The 14,916-nt window shown below is 50.6% G+C and overlaps 1 protein-coding gene across 1 annotated transcript in view; it reads left to right on the top strand.

Annotated features, from left to right (window-relative positions):
* The window catches only part of STYX (serine/threonine/tyrosine interacting protein), a 432,400-nt gene that overhangs the window by 188,232 nt on the left and 229,252 nt on the right, over positions 1-14,916 (top strand). The window lies entirely within an intron of this gene.

The following is a 14,916-nucleotide window of genomic DNA, read 5'->3' as shown; positions in this document are numbered from 1 at the left end:
GTGTGGCTCTGTCTGTCTGTGTGTGTGGCTCTGTCTGTCTGTGTGTGTGGCTCTGTCTGTCTGTGTGTGTGGCTCTGTCTGTCTGTGTGTGGCTCTGTCCGTCTGTGTGTGTGGCTCTGTCTGTCTGTGTGTGTGGCTCTGTGTGTGTGTGTGTGTGGCTCTGTGTGTGTGTGTGTGGCTCTGTGTGTGTGTGTGTGGCTCTGTGTGTGTGTGTGTGTGTGGCTCTGTGTGTGTGTGTGTGGCTCTGTGTGTGTGTGTGTGGCTCTGTGTGTGTGTGTTGGGCTCTGTGTGTGTGTGTTGGGCTCTGTGTGTGTGTGTTGGGCTCTGTGTGTGTGTTGGGCTCTGTGTGTGTGTTGGGCTCTGTGTGGTGTTGGGCTCTGTGTGGTGTTGGGCTCTGTGTGTGTGTTGGGCTCTGTGTGTGTGTTGGGCTCTGTGTGTGTGTTGGGCTCTGTGTGTGGCTCTGTCTGTATTGGGCTCTGTCTGTCTGTGTGTGTGGCTCTGTCTGTCTGTGTGTGTGGCTCTGTCTGTCTGTGTGTGTGGCTCTGTCTGTCTGTGTGTGTGGCTCTGTCTGTCTGTGTGTGTGGCTCTGTCTGTCTGTGTGTGTGGCTCTGTCTGTCTGTGTGTGTGGCTCTGTCTGTCTGTGTGTGTGGCTCTGTCTGTCTGTGTGTGTGGCTCTGTGTGTGTGTGGCTCTGTGTGTGTGTGTGTGTGTGTGTGGCTGTGTGTGTGTGGCTGTGTGTGTGTGGCTCTGTGTGGGTAGCTTTTTTGTAGGTGGCTCAATTTGTGGGTGGCTCTGTCTGTGTGTTTGGGTGGCTCTATGTGAATGACTGTGTGTGTGGGTGGCTTTGTGTGTGTGGCTCTGTGTGTAGGTGCAAATGCAATAGGTCTCGCATTTGCGAGCGATTAAGCTATTGACATTGTAAATGACAATGCCATTTATTTATATGTTTTAAAAACATAAATAAAAATGTCATGAGCAATGCCAATAGCTCTAACTTTAACAATGCCGAGACCATTGCATTGTAAATGCTTGTTTATGTGGAGAGAACAGTTTGGGTGAAAGGGGGTGGTGAACGGAATGAACACCCCACAGATGCAGTGTCATAAAGAATAAAGTCCCTCCCACGGGGATCAGGTGGGATTCCGGAGTATTTTACGCCTCCTGTCCATTGTTACACTTTTTAATGATATTTTGTTGACGTCAAATTACGGAATTTTGTCGATCCCACGTGTTTATTTTGTAATACTTATGTCTGATACACTTACTCTGTTGTCAGAATTTATTTTTGCATTTACAATTGTCGATAAACTAAACATTTAAAATAAAAGAACATCATTTCATGTTTCAAATGGGGCTTTCTGGCGACATCTGACTACTAAACGTAATAAATGATAGTGGCGCACTAATCTAAACCCTGATTCTAAATAGTAACCTTTTAACTTGTTTTTTTCAAAGATAGTTTTTATTGCAGAATTATTGACAAACACCGGAGTAATTTAACCATCATCACCACCTCAGTACAAGGCATTATACATTCTCAGGGTTGTACACAGCCCATCCGCCCACATCCCGGAGGCCGGGCGGCGCAACAACAAATTCCAGCAAAAAGTCGCCAAGTGTGCTACAGAGGGGTTTCCGGCCAACAGCACAATGAAACATCTGCTTTTTCTTTCCCCCCCCCCCATCAACTCCCCCCCTCCCCCCAGACACCCCCTGGTGGAGTCGATCCCTCCTCGTGGGCAACACACAGTCCCACTGGATCTGTGGAGCAGGTCCCCGCTAGTGCACTCCCATGTTGACCCTCCATTTTCCCTTCTGCCGCTAGCTGTATTCCTATCCCCACCAGGGCGGCCTAAGAACTCCCCTATTCCCCTCCCTCCCCCTAACTGCTGCTGATGTGGGTAGTGACTGTGGGTTTCGGACAGGATGGCTCGCTATCAATAGAAATTATGCCTTCATGCCCCTGGCCTCATGGAACCTCAGCCTCTGAAAGTCTCTCCTCCTCATCTCCTGTCAGGTAGTCACATAATGCCTGCACAATCATCTCAAAAGCCCTAGCCATCTCCAGGCTCCTCTCGTTACCCGTTCTGGTAGCCTGCCGCATTCTCAGTACACTCTCGCACCTCGACCATTTCAACAACTCATTCGTCCACCTCCTTACAGAAGGGCCCTCCTTGGCCTTCCAACGCCATGTAATCTCCCTCTGGGCCAGCATGAGCCCCAGATCGATAAACTTGCTTGTGACCTTTGTTTTCGCTGTGTGGGGAAACCAAAGTAATAGGCACGCCGCCATGTCAAACTCCACTTCCCTATCCGTTACCTCATTCAGAAGCGCACCCACCTCAGGCCAGTATGTACCCAGCCCTGGACAGTCCCACAACATATGATCCAGTTCAGCCTCCGGTGCCGTGCACCTCGGGCATGCCGCATCCTGCACCTGAAAGTGCCGGCGGAGTTTCCCTGGGGTCAGATAAGCTCTATGCAAAATGAAAAAATGCACTTGCTGGAACCTGGCGTTCCTACTACCCTTCCACGTCCGTGCCATAATATGGCCCCAATCCGCATCCGGAATAGGCTTGCCTATACTTTTCTCCCATGCAGCCTTCAGTGCCGTGAGCGGTACTAGCCCTTCGTTCAACATCCGTGATTGGAGACAAGTTACCGCCTTGATCGTACCCGCAGCCATCACCACGTACTGGCACGCCATGGTCGTGTCCGGCTCAGTCAGTCCTACCTTCCAATGTTTTTGCATTGCTGCAGAGATCGCCGCATGCAGGAGGTAACCCCCATCCGGGAGGCCGAATTGCTCTTGCAGCACCCCAAATGGGGCCAATACTCCCTCCACATACAGATCTCCTATTAATTGTAGACCCAGCTCCTCCCATTCCGACAGCGGAGACCAATCCCCCCCGTGCGGCAACGCCGTCAGCATCCCTAGAGGGATCTCCGGGGCATAAGGTCGTGCAGCCCGTGCGCGCTTCAGGCTCCGGTGCCAGCACAACCGGAGGGTTTTTTCTTCTAGGGTGAGCTCGCTTAACGCCAGTCTCTGTTGCATAACTATATAGGATAGGACGTGCCTCTGGATACCTGTCCCACGCAACTGGTCAGGGCCTCTAAATTCCCTTGCGACATTCTGTGTCAGAACCTGGAGTTGGGCCGCCAGGTAATACAGTTCAAAGTCCGGCACCGCCATCCCTCCCTCGAGTTTGGGTCTAGTCATATTGTGCAACGCCACCCTGCGTCTGCCATGCCCCCAGAGGAAATCAATCATCATCGACCTCAAGTCTTTAAAGATCCGTTGTGGGATCCAGATTGGCACGGTTCTAAAGTAATACAGCAGTCGAGGTAGAGCTACCATTTTTAACAATGCCACTCTGCCCTGCACTGATAGAGGGAGGGAGGCCCAGAAGGACATGCATCCTCGCAATCCCCTGATACAACGACCTATATTGCCTTCAAGGAGACTCGCCGCGTCATGATAGATTCTGACTCCTAGGTACGTAAAGCATCTGTCTTCCCAGATCACGTCTACTGCAAGTGGAGGATACCGAACATCCGTTCGCAGTGGGAAAACACATGTCTTCTTCCAGTTCACCTTAAGTCCTGACAAGCCGCCGAAGGATGATAGCATCCCCATGGCCCCCCCTAAAGCCACCTCCGTGTCCTCCAAATACAGCAACAGATCGTCTGCATACAACGAGATGTAGCGAGTACCCCCACTATATCGAATTCCGTTGAATGAAGCCCCCGTTCTGGCCTGTGCCGCCAGTGGTTCCATCGCGAGAGCGAACAGTAGCGGAGAGAGCGAGCATCCCTGCCTAGTCCCTCTGCGTACCGGATAAGCGGGTGATATGATTGACCCCAATCGCACCCTAGCGGTGGCAGAGGAATAGAGAACTTTCGTCCATCTTCCAAAGCCTCCACCTAGTCCGAACTTCTCTAGCACCCCATCTAGGTAACACCATTCAAGGCTGTCAAAAGCCTTCTCAATATCCACCGATAATACAGCCGAAGTATGGTCCGAGCTTAAGGCGTCTTGCAGTACGCGGATCAGCCGGCGGGTGTTAATGGCCGTGTTTCTGGTGGGAATGAACCCTGCTTGGTCCTCGTGTACCAGCGTGGTCATGTGTGGTCATGTGTGGTAGCAGTCTAGTGGCCAAAATACGGCTTAAGATCTTGTAGTCCACGGTCAGCATAGAGAGGGGTCTATATGACGTCACCTCCAATGCATCCTTACCGGGTTTCAACTGCGGCACCACCAGTGCCTCCCTCATGGAGTTGGGGAGGTGCCCCAGGGTTACCGCTTCAGAATACACTGTGCGCCAATATGTCAACGTACTTCGCATAGAATTCAATTGGCAGGCCATCCACCCCCGGAGTCTTGTTTCTGGCCATCTGCTTAATAGCCACTCGAATCTCCACTAAGGTGATCGGTCCGCCCAAGGCCTTCGCCGTTTCCTCATCGAGCACCGGGAGCCGCACCGTGTGTAAATAGTCACCTATTTCAGAGGGTTCCGCTTCCAACTGAGTATCATAGAGGCCCGTATAATATGTCTGAAAGCACTGTAATATTGCTGTTTGTGAATGGACCACCTCCCCCGTGACGGTCCTGATACACATGATCGGGCCACCCCTTGGCTCCGGATTAGCAAGTTTCGCAAGCAGCGTGCCCACCTTATCCCTTTCCGCATGCACCTTTGTGAGGTATAGCTTGTAGTCATAGCATCGCAATCTTTCCGTTTCCCTCGCCACCACCTCCTTCGCTTCCAGCAGTCGGCCCTGCAGGGCCAGCCTCTCAGGCCTACGCCGTTCAATCTCTCTCAGCACACATTCCGCCTTCTCCAGGTCCGCCAAGACAGTCGTCCTCACATTCGAGAAGCTGCCCATACAGACACCTCTCACCACCACTTTCATCGCGTCCCATTCTACCGATCTCGTGACGGCCAAACCCTCGTTCTCATCGAAATAGAGCGCTATACCCTGGTTGACCCTGTCACCAAACACCAAGTCCTCTAGAGTATCAGGCCTCAGCCTCCATGTCGGGACCGCAGACCTCGTCCCCTGCCATCGTACCGCCATCAGCAAGGGATTGTGGTCCGAGATGGTCCTCGCAAGGTATTCAGTGTGCGTCACCATGGCTGCCAGAGGGCCACTACACAGGACTGAATCTATTCTGACATGTAGTGCGTGTATTGCTGAGTAGAAGGAGTAGTCCCTAACATTGGGATGCTGTTTCCTCCACACATCCAACAGGCCCCACCGCTCCTGCCAATCCTTCCTGTGCGCTGCTAGTTTACGCACCGGGGAGTCGGCCAATGGCGGGTGCGATCTATCCCACGCTACATCGGTGATTGAATTAAAGTCCCCTCCCAGTATAATGGGACCCGTCAGGAAGTGGGCCAGCGAGCCCGTGAGAGTATCACAATATCGGGCTTGATCGACATTGGGGGCATAAACACTACACAAGACCACCTCACGGCCATAAAGCCTCCCCTCCACCGCCACAAACCGACCCCCAGGGTCCACCAATTGACTCGTGACCTGGAATGGGATCCCCGCTCTGACCCATATCAGTACCCCCCTCGCAAACGCTGAATAAGAGGTGCCAAACACATGGGCACGCCATCTCTTCTGCAGTGCAGCACACTCTAGTTTGGTTAGATGCGTTTCCTGCAACAGTGCAATTTGAACGCCTCTCCTCACCAAATAGGCGTGCACCTTGTATCTCTTCGACATAGTCCTGAGTCCACGAACATTCCATGTGAGGCACTTCAAATCAGGTAACGACCCCATCGCAGCCATCACCCCCCACCTCGACAGTGTTAAACTACCCCCCACATCATTGCAGCTATACCCCCCCTCCAGAACACCCCAACAAACTTCGCCAACCCCACTCCCCAGGACAGGACCTAATAGCACTGCTTTAGCCCCCATCCAAACCTGTAACATCACACGCATTCCACTATCCTGTGGCCGTCACCACAGGAAGCCTTAAGGGCAGTAGGGGGGTGCTTCAGGGCCGACCCGGGGCAGGACAAGCCCTCACCCCAAACCCTCGATCCCATATGAAAGTTACAACAGAGTACCTGCCAAACGCCAAGCAACAGGAAAAATCTGCTCCAACGGGGAGCCAGCATCATGCCCCAAAACTATTCATTAAACAGTCCATCCGCTGTTTATGGTGTGACCGTCGGTCCTGCGGAGCTATCAGCTTTAGAGAGTTCTCCTCCTGATTTCCTCCCCCCACCTTCCGAGTCTGAGTCCTCCACCAGCTCCTCCTGCTGCGACCCTGTGATGATTGCCGTCGCAGCCAGCGCTCCCTTCCTGTCCGCCGCCATCAGCTCTGCTCTCATTGCTCTTTTGAGTCTGTCACGTTTGCGGATCCGCTGAGACTTCCGGATCTGGACTGGCCTCTGTTTCTCCTTTCCCCCTTTGTTCTGGCGGTCAGTTCCCGCTCGGTATAATTCTAGCCACGACCAAGCCTCATCAGGGGTCTGGAAAAATTGGGTTTCGCCGTCCAGGATCACTCTTAGTCTAGCTGGGAAGAGCAGCGAGTATTGTAGTCCCTCCTCTCTCAGTTCCTTTTTCACTGCCAGGAATGTTGCTCTGTTCCTCTGAACTTCCTGCGTGTAGTCTGGGAAGACCGTGACCGAGCTATTGTCCACCTGGAAGGGTCCCGAGGCCCGCGCCCTTTGTATCAATAAGTCGCGATCTTTGAAATGTAGGAGCCTGGCCACCACCGGCCTGGGGGGACGACCCTGCATGGGTGGGCGGGCCGGTACCCTATGTGCCCTCTCTATCGAAAAGAATGGAGATAAGCCTTCCGGAGCAACGACCGACCTGAACCAGTTCTCCATATACGCCACTGCATCGTCCCCCTCGATTTTTTCCGGCAGGCCCACTACCCTTACGTTGTTTTTTCGGTTGTGGCTTTCGGAATCCTCTGCCCGTTTCTCTAGCGTCGCCAATCGGGCAAGTACATCGGACAGTTTATGCTCTGCAGTGACTACCGCCGGTTTTAACTCCTGGAGAAGCAGTTCGTTGTCCTTCACCCTATAGGAGAGTTTGGCATGGTCTGCCCTCAGGAGGCCCAGTCCTATAGCCACCTGTGCTATATCCTTGTGCAGTGTCTCCTTGGTCGCTGTAATCGCTTCCAGGATATTGTCTAGGCGTGCATTCAGTCTGCGTTCCTGTGCCGATGCATCCGGGCTCTCCTGGAGCGCACCATCTACGTCCTGCATAGTCGACTGGCCCTGACTCAGCTCTGCTGCCGCTGCGCCACCGAGAGCCGCCATCCTGGACACCACTCGGGTCGACTTATCAGCTCCTATGGGCGGACCGCTCGGTCGAAGCACCCTATCGCCCAGCCGGGATACCTCTCTCGCCCCAGCACTGCGTGTCTACCAGGCGGTGGCCCTCCACTCCAGGGCGCAGATTGTCCGGTTGAAGGGATTCCACTCGAGTGCTCAAGATGGACGACCTCTGTCTGCTCTCTACAGGAGCGGTCCACCTCCCATCAGTCGCTCCTGTGGCCCCCCTCTGGGGGTCCCTGCGCCGGTTAATCTCGGACACAATCCCCCTGTTTCCTAGTGCCTGTAGCGGGGTTCCCACCAATCAGTCACTGGCCCCCTGCTAAAGCGAGGAGCACTGAGGGGGAAAATGAGCCCGTGGCCCCTTGGCAGCTGTAAAGATCCCAGCTCCGAGCTGACCCCCAATCTGTGCAGGGGCCCCCAACCGCCAGGCGCGGTGGTTGCCGGTGTCACCCGGTCTGGTCCGTTCCGTGTACAATTGGCAGCGCTATAATAGTCACGCTCTGCACTGGCGGCAGCAGCCAAGCTCTGTTCACCTCGGGGGCCGGCGGCGCTCGCCTAGGTGCGCTCTTTGCTGCCGCAGCTAATCTCTCCCGGGTGCGGTGCGTCTCTCCGGGCCCCCGCCGGTCAGCCTCAGCCACGGGGACCGGCTCCTCGAGTCCGCAGCGCTGTTCCCCCAGGGGCCTCCGCCTCCTCCTTGCCTGCCGGCGTTCCAGCGCCGCTTCCGTCCTCTCCGCGCAGAGCCGCGGGGCAGCCCCACTCCCAGAGGGCAGCGGAGATTAGCAGTGGGGGGATGGGCCCCTCGAGCGCGGTCCGCAGCGCGGCAGAGCGCTCTCCTCCCCGTATCTGCCGCCGACCACCTCTGTGAGGTCGGACCTCCGCACCGCAGTCCCCGCTAGGCAGCAGCTCCCTCCCACCGCTGGAGATCGCCGCGTTCCGCCGATCCGACTTCGCCGACCGGAGCCGTCGCCATCTTAGGTCCTCAGTCACGGTCCCGCAAGTTCGCCGCTTCGGGTCCCAGCACAGCTGTGGGATATCCGCCGTCTCCCCAGAGTGTCCCCAGGCGGGTCCGATGTGGCGGGCGGACCTTCCCGGTTTCTCGCCGGCTCAGAAGCGAGGGATTGCAGGAGAAATACGGGATCTGGCTCGGAGCTCCAGGCTCACGCCGCCATCCCAGTCGGCGTCCAAACCACGCCCTAACCTTTTAACTTGTATGCGCTACATTGGGACTGCTGACTACCAACACAAAACCCGCTCACGAGATGCGCTTTATTATTACAAATTAAAAATGCTATTTGCCTGTGTAACAAAATAACTTGTAGCGATGCCCACCAGGGGGAGCAAAATAGACGCAAATGTTTCCCTGCCTTTACGTCCGCCCAGTGTGCAGTAAATGACGAGTGTTAATAACTCACATACGAAGCCATGCATTACATTTATTGGCTTTTGATAAAACTACAGCCAGGTCCATCCGTGTGGCGTGTAAACCCAGGTGGTTTAGTTCGCAGCCGCTCAAACATCTCTGTGCAAAGTACATCACATTGTTGGCTTCTCTTACCTTCTCATCCGTCTAAATCGATAAAGTAGGAATCGGTGGGTTTGGTAACTAGAGCCTATATTATTTAAAAGCTAAAAGAGGCAGTCCGGTGATAGTTGGATTGATTCTGCTCTCTGTTCCTTCGTTGTGATTGTTTTTCTGCCCTCTGTTCCCTCGTTCTGATTGTTTTTCTGCCCTCTGTTCCCTCGTTTTGATTGTGATTCTTCCCTCTGTTCCCTGGTTGTGATTGTTTTTCTGCCCTCTGTTCCCTCGTTGTGATTGTTTTTCTGTCATCTATTCCCTGTGTGTGGCTCTCAGTGTGTATGTGTCTTTGTGTGTGTCTCTGTGTGTGGCTCTCTGTGTGTGTGTGGCTCTCTGTGTGTGTGTGTGGCTCTCTGTGTGTGTGTGTGGCTCTGTGTGTGTGTGTGTGGCTCTCTGTGTGTGTGTGTGTGTGGCTCTCTGTGTGTGTGCGTGGCTCTCTGTGTGTGCGTGGCTCTCTGTGTGTGCGTGGCTCTCTGTGTGTGCGTGGCTCTCTGTGTGTGTGTCTCTCTGTGTGTGTGTGTGGCTCTGTGTGTGTGTGGCTCTGTGTGTGTGTGTGGCTCTGTGTGTGTGTGGATCTCTGTGTGTGTGTGTGGGGGGGGGGGGCTCTGTGTGTGTGGGGGGGCTCTGTGTGTGGGGGGCTCTGTGTGTGGGGGGCTCTGTGTGTGGGGGGCTCTGTGTGTGGGGGGCTCTGTGTGTGGGGGGCTCTGTGTGTGGGGGGCTCTGTGTGTGTGGGGGGCTCTGTGTGTGTGGGGGGCTCTGTGTGTGTGGGGGGCTCTGTGTGTGTGGGACTCTGTGTGTGTGGGACTCTGTGTGTGTTGGGCTCTGTGTGTGTGTGGCTCTGTGTGTGTGTGTGTGTAGCTCTGTCTGTCTGTGTGGCTCTGTGTGTGGCTCTGACTATGTGTGCTCTGTCTGTGTGTGTGGCTCCGTCTGTCTGCGTGTGTGGCTCTGTCTGTCTGCGTGTGGCTCTGTCTGTCTGCGTGTGGCTCTGTCTGTCTGCGTGTGTGGCTCTGTCTGCGTGTTTGGCTCTGTCTGCGTGTGTGGCTCTGTCTGTGTGTGTGGCTCTGTCTGTGTGTGTGGCTCTGTCTGTGTGTGTGGCTCTGTCTGTGTGTGTGGCTCTGTCTGTGTGTGTGGCTCTGTCTGTGTGTGTGGCTCTGTGTGTGTGTGGCTCTGTGTGTGTGTGGCTCTGTCTCTGTGTGTGTGTGTGGCTCTGTCTCTGTGTGTGTGTGTGGCTCTGTCTGTGTGTGTGTGTGGCTCTGTCTGTGTGTGTGGCTCTGTCTGTGTGTGTGGCTCTGTGTGTGTGTGGCTCTGTGTGTGTGTGGCTCTGTCTCTGTGTGTGTGTGTGTGGCTCTGTCTCTGTGTGTGTGTGTGGCTCTGTCTCTGTGTGTGTGTGTGGCTCTGTCTGTGTGTGTGTGTGGCTCTGTCTGTGTGTGTGTGTCTCTGTCTGTGTGTGTGTGTGGCTCTGTCTGTGTGTGTGTGGCTCTGTCTGTGTGTGTGTGTGGCTCTGTCTGTGTGTGTGTGTGTGTGTGTGTGACTCTGTGTGTGTGTGACTCTGTCTGTGTGTGTGTGTGGCTCTGTCTGTGTGTGTGTGTGTGTGACTCTGTCTGTGTGTTTGTGTGGCTCTGTCTGTGTGTGACTCTGTGTGTTTGTGGCTCTGTGTGTTTGTGGCTCTGTGTGTGTGTGTGTGTGGCTCTTTGTGTGTGTGTGTGGCTCTGTGTGTGTGGCTCTGTGTGGGTAGCTTTTATTTGTAGGTGGCTCTGTCTTTGTGAGGGTGGCTCTGTGTGTGTGTGTAGGTGGCTCTGTGTGGGTGGCTCTGTGTGGGTGGCTCTGTGTGGGTGGCTCTGTATGTGGGTGCAAATGCAATAGGTCTCGCATTTGCGAACGATTAAGCTGTTGGCATTGTAAATAACAATGCCATTTATTTATGTTTTAAAAACAAAAATATAAATAAAAATAATATCATGAGCAATGCCAATAGCTCTAACTTTAACAATGCCGAGACCATTGCATTGTAAATGCTTGTTTATGTGGAGAGAACAGTTTGGGTGAAAGGGGGTGGTGAACGGAGTGAACACCCCACAGATACAGTGTCATAAAGAATAAAGTCCCTCCCACGGGGATCAGGTGGGATTCCGGAGTATTTTACGCCTCCTGTCTATTGTAACACTTTTTAGTGATATTTTGTTGACGTCAAATTATGGAATTTACTGCGATCCCACGTGTTTATTTTGTAATACTTATATGTCTGATACACTTACTCTATTGTCAGAATTTATTTTTGCATTTACAATTGTCGATAAACTAAATATTTAAAATAAAAGAACATAATTTCATGTTACAAATAGGGCTTTCTGGCGACATCTGACTACTAAACGTAATAACTGATAGTGGAGCACTAATCTAAACCCTGATTCTAAATGGTAACCTTTTAACTTGTATGCGCTACATATGGACTGCTGACTACCGACACAAAACGCACTCACGAGATGCGCTTTATTATTACAAATTAAAAATGCTATTTGCCTGTGTAACAAAATAACTTGAAGCGATGCCCACCAGGGGGAGCAAAATAGACGCAGATGTTTCCCTGCCTTTACGTCCGCCCAGTGTGCAGTAAACGACGAGTGTGAATAAGGCACATACGAAGCCATGCATTACATTTATTGGCTTTTGATAAAACTACAGCCAGGTCCGTCCGTGTGGCGTGTAAACCCAGGTGGTTTAGTGAGCAGCGGCTCAAACATCTCTGTGCAAAGTACATCACAATGTTGGCTTCTCTTAACTTCTCATCTGTCTAAATCGATAAACTAGGAATCGGTGAGTTTGGTAACTAGAGCCTATATTATTTAAAAGCTAAAAGAGGCAGTCCGGTGATAGTTGGAGATGGTGAAAGCAATCATAAACTTTCTTTTGGTCTGTCCTTATCATATTGACACAACCCTGCAGCCGAAGGTGTCTTTTTTTTTACACGAAAAAAAATGGGCATGTACGTATACCGATTGTAGCGTCTCGATATCAAATACAACACCTTGTCTCGCGATCGAAGTACTGGAAAATTTATATCACAAGTCTAATGATAGCAATTTATATATAGCGCGTTCTGCTACAGAAGTGGCATCGTAGAGCTGAAGAAAAATTATAGATATTATTAAGCAACTGAACAACACTAATTTCACCGAATCAGTGGGTGAAAGTCTGGATTTAACCTTCTTGGTGTGAACTTCTTAGGTTTACTACATCTGAATCTCTCTTTCGTAGTAAACTGAAAACGTGGCTGTTCTCTATCTCTTAAAATGCTTTTCCTTTCCAAGTCAGCAGTCTACAGCGCCGGGACACCCCCTTTGGGGGTAGCCGTGCGCTTTACAAGCCTCATAAATAAATAAAATAAATAAATAAACATGAGACTGCTTCCTGCACACAGGCCACAGCAGCTAGGCACCCTAAACAGACTGCTCGACTACAAGTCACATAAGCACTGGTGTTCATCATACACAATTTCTAGGTCTAACATCTGCAGACTTGAAAGGGGCATTTATTAATTGATGTTTGAGTAAAAAACAAAAGGTTTCCCTATTCGGCTTTTGCCAATTATTCGATATTATCATGAATTTGGAAATGTGAGGGAGCAGCCTATCAAATTCCTCATCTATAATTTTTAGGAAAAAAATATATCAATTGAAGATGAGATATCTGTGCATCTTAGCAATATAGGACTAGGAAATAGGAGGAGAATGCATGTACAAAGGAATTATCGCAGCTTACCTCCGAGGTTAGTTCTTCACTGTGCCTGGTCAAATCACGCTGAACATTTCCAAAAAGTGCGGTGCGCGCACTGCAAGGAATGCTAGGTATGCAGCTGGCACCCGGCCACGCTGCTGCTCGTTCCCGAGCTCCCTAGGCCAGTGGAGAGAGAAGGCAGGACGTGCACCTGCCTTTGGCCAATTGCGTGCTGTCTTTCTTAGAAAGACGCATGCAAAGGCCAATAGCAGGAGATGGAAAAAAAAAGCACGAGCGTGTGTTCCGAGTTTAAAGTCCTTACTAAATGCCTCGAAGAGCAACACATGCACGCTGGCCCAGGCGAGACCTAATGAGACCGAAACCATGGAAGCTGTGAGGATAAAACCTAATATTGCCAAAAAGAATGCAGATAATATCAGTGCCAGATGGTTCTATCCCAACAATGGCCCTTTCAATCCCAGCAGCAACAACACAAACCTCAACAGAGGGACTCTTCCTATCACAAAGTAGGCTCGAGAGCCAAATTCTCCCACCAGCCAATCCATCTGGCCACCTCCCCTTCTAGTTTTAAACAATAACATGTCTGTCCTCTCACTTGCACTATGCTGACCCAGGGTTGTATTTCGTAACATCCAGGAGTGTAGCCCTTACTTATAAGATGAACTCAAAATCATGATCTCACTTCTTCATCGATTAGGCCTACAGCTCAATCCCAAATAATCAACATGAACTTCAATTCAGACACTGACTTTGCACACAAAACAATGAAAAGTGTTTCCGTTGGAGGACGGAGTAAAGGTGTCATCTTGTGTAAGCTTCAAACCAAACAGCCTTTGCAAATTGTTTCACTGCTGAGATCGATGGCATCCTATATTACGATTGTGTCAAAAGCAAGAGCCTAGTAACAGTGTTTGGCAGACCAGTGGCTACTGAGAGAAAACGATTGGAAGAATAAACTCAAATTGTCCAGATAGTGAGGCAGATGATGCTAGGCAATCAACCTGCTAAGAAGAAATGTCATCCCTTCAATATCTTCCCACCCAAACAATTGAAGGTGCCTCTCTAGTGGGGTGAGGTGCTAATCTAGAAAGCCTCCCTGTCCAAGGCTTGTGAAGCTTGTAGCACTTTTTGGAGCCCAGAGTGGGTCACATAGCTCTCAGGCAATATTTGACAGCGGATTGTGTCTTTGTGCAAACAGACAATATTACTATATTGCATAATTTAAACAAGCATGGTAGCGCCAAAACAAGGCCTCTATGGCTCTAACTGCTTGCCTGGAGCCTTTTAATTAAATAAATCAGTATCGCAGGACAGCAGAATAAACTAGCACATTTTCTCAACAGCTTCTTCAAAGTCAATTGTGATTTGGTGTTAAACAGCAATGTGCTAAAAAAATCTTTCTGGCCTGGTGTATTTCAGAAAGGAACATGTTCTCCACAGTGCAAAAAAAGCTTCCCACTCAGGTAATGGAATCAGGATCTCTGGAAAATCCCTCTTGATGAATTGTTCAGATATTATTATTTCGCTTTTCCTTCACTTCTTCGATTCCAGCAATAATCTTGCAGTTACAAAGCCACAATGCAGCAATATTGCATACCCCTTGCCCCAAAATGACCCAGGCTGTAGTGGTTCACAAATCTTCTTCAGACAAAACTGTTGTCACACAAGATGTACTCTTGCAAACCAAACTTGCTGTCCAGGAAACAAGGCCATATATTTAATCCGAAGTGACATCTTTGAATTTGGAGGCATGGCTTCTGAGATCAGACAATATGGCATTTGAATGTAGAATGTAGATGAACGTAAATTCAATAGTGCTCTAATTCTGTTGATTTTATTTAAATTACCAATAGCTTTTTTAGTTAAAGGTAATGGAGGCATATTAAAGGGTGGGAATAAGTTTGACTTTTGTGACGCTCATCAATTGGTCAGTAGCCCGCCCTTTATAGATACCAAATGTAATACACTCAGCCCCTGTGAGTTTATTGTCCACAGTCAGACCACGATAACCATAATAACTTACATGACCAATGCAGCAACCATGATTTTCAATTCGAATTTAGTTTGTTTTCATAGATTTTGTTCTCCAAATTGATCTTTAGGTCATTTGCCTTGTTGTACTCTGGAAATTTTTGGAGTTGAGTTTGTAAGCCAGAAGGAGTTAAAGAGAAAATAACAATATTGTTCGCACATGCTAAATATATGGAATTTACTTCCGTTCGAGTTTAAGAGTGAGGTGGTCAGGGTTGTCAAGATGGAAAGTAATTAGTCTGGGGAAGGGGGTATTTTCAGA

The sequence above is a fragment of the Lissotriton helveticus genome, chromosome 9, assembly GCF_964261635.1.
Source record: "Lissotriton helveticus chromosome 9, aLisHel1.1, whole genome shotgun sequence".
Taxonomy (NCBI): domain Eukaryota; kingdom Metazoa; phylum Chordata; class Amphibia; order Caudata; family Salamandridae; genus Lissotriton; species Lissotriton helveticus.
The sequence above is the reverse complement of the archived record's forward strand: the minus strand, read 5'-3'. Positions and strand labels throughout refer to the sequence as shown.